This window comes from Hyalella azteca, unplaced genomic scaffold (assembly GCF_000764305.2).
Source record: "Hyalella azteca isolate HAZT.00-mixed unplaced genomic scaffold, Hazt_2.0.2 contig9914, whole genome shotgun sequence".
Lineage (NCBI taxonomy): Eukaryota > Metazoa > Arthropoda > Malacostraca > Amphipoda > Hyalellidae > Hyalella > Hyalella azteca.
In genome coordinates this window covers 27,309-29,771 of record NW_025939970.1, presented here as the reverse complement: position 1 = coordinate 29,771, position 2,463 = coordinate 27,309, and positions in this window count along the sequence as shown.

Here is a 2,463-nt window from a genome sequence, read left to right as displayed (position 1 = left end):
TGTGTCCGTTGTTTGTGAAGTGAAATGTGTCCGTTGATGTGAAGTGAGATGTGTCCGTTTTATATGAAGTGAGATGTGTTCGTTTTATATGAAGTGAGATGTATCCGTTTTATATGAAGTGAGATGTATCCGTTTTATATGAAGTGAGATGTATCCGTTTTATATGAAGTGAGATATTTCTGTTTTATATGAAGTGAGATGTGTCTGTTTTATATGCAGTGAGATGTTTCTGTTTTATATGAAGTGAGATGTGTCCGTTTTATATGAAGTGAGATGTATCTGTTTTATATGAATTGAGATGTGTCCGTTTTATATGAAGTGAGATGTGTCGGTTTTTATGAAGTGAGATGTGTTGGTTTTATATGAAGTGAGATGTGTCCGTTTTATGTGAAGTGAGATGGGTCCGTTTTCATGTTGCCAGCTACAATTTGTAACTGTCCCTGCTAATATAATATGATTGTCAGACGTGGAATGCAGTTTTAGTTTAGTTTATTTCACCATTCAATGTTGGTGCTCAAGTGCAGAGTCGAATTGCAAATTTTTGATCATAACCATGTAATCATCGTTTATTCAGTTGTAATCATCAAGTCAAATTTCTTATTATACTAACATAAAACCACGATCGAAATGAAAATTTAAAGGGACCAGCTACCCTAAAATTTCCAATTTTGGCGTTTTCCGGTTTTTATGCTCATCTTGAAGCTTACTTTCTGACGCATCGAACGGTACCAGAATCATCTCTCTACGTCGAAAAACGATTTCGTGACAGCTCCCTAAAGGGGGGCGGTTTTGAGGCCCCTTCAGTAAAGTCTATGGGATTAATTAGAAGGCTGGACACACTAAAAAGGAACGTCTGACGTAAAGCGGCCAATTATGGCATTATCTGGTGCTTATACTCGTCTTAAAGCTTACTTTCTGACGCGTCGAACGGTACCAGAATCATCTCTCTACCTGCATTTTGAGGCACAGGACGCGTCGCAGAATGGGGGGCGGTGGGGGGGGCAGCCTTAACTATTTGAATGGGAGATAATTCGAGAGTAGCACTACAAATATCGCGCATAGCGGCCAACACACTTAGTGCCCATCAAGACAGCGAGGTGGGGTGTGTGCTGCCAGTCGCTCTATGCCTTGCTGACTTGGTTTGAGGCTTAATTACGGTATCTAGGCTACGTTACGACTCTTTTACGTCCGTTTACGTCCCACGCGGCAGTTTTTTGAGCGAGTTGTAAACCTCCCACTGCTCTCACGGAAAAACTATCTCCTCCTAGAGTTTTAAAGCTACAGCAATGAGACATATACCATTCGATTCGTAAAGACCATACCTATTGACCATCACATCACTTTTTTGAATTTGTGCATGGTTCGTCATATACATGGGGGAGAAGGGGGGGGGCAGGGAAAAAGTGGAAAAATGGGAAAAACGCGCATAAAAAACTATGGAAAAAATTAAAAAAAGTGATGGGTTGGTCGATAGGTATGGTCTTTACGAATCGAATGATACGTGTCTCGATGTTGTAGAACGATATTTGTAGGAGGAGATAGATTTTCTATAGTACCCGTTTTTGGCCGTTTTCTATGATTATCACGTTTTCTATCAATTGTTTTGAAAAATTCATAGAAGCAAAATGTTATTTTTTTACATTTTACGTGTGTATGTGAAGTTTCACGATGATCGGATAATAACCGTAGAAGCTTTTACGGAGGATTGCCGGTCCCCTTAAGACCAAAATATTAAAGTATAAATAAAGTGTAGAAATGAACAAAATATGTCCACCTCTAACGAATTTTAATTGGCGTGCTGAATTCCCTGAATTGTTGCAAATTATTTTAACTTGTTTTAGCGTGATCACTATAGATGTTAATGTTTCTTGCTGTTTAATTCATAATTGATCACATTTTACTCTGTGATGCAAGGCGCTGGCTCGATGCCTGCTACGGGTCGCCTGACCAAGCCCTCGCCTGCTTGACAATCCGACGTCGAGAGCCCAGAGATCTCAGCGTTCGTCTTGCCTGCAAAGAGGACCTCGATGGCTGTGGTCGACATATTGGTATCTAAATCGAATCGACATATTGGTGACTAAATTGCCTTTTCTATTGGAAGATTTCAAGCGTCTTTAATGGAGGCGGTGACCCAAAATGTACATGACTGATTTTTTAAAGATTTATTTATTTAGCTAGATTCTCTAGTCAGAATTTGCAGGAGTCAACTCAAATTAACTAGCCAGGACTGCTGACAATACTTTTGCCGGGACTGCTGACAAGACTTTTGCCAGGACTACTGACAAGACTTTTGCCAGGACTGCTAACAAGACTTTTGCCAGGACTGCTGACAATACTTTTGCCGGGACTGCTGACAAGACTTTTGCCAGGACTACTGACAAGACTTTTGCCAGGACTGCTGACAAGACTTTTGCCAGGACTGCTGACAAGACTTTTGCCAGGACTGCTGACAAGACTTTTGCC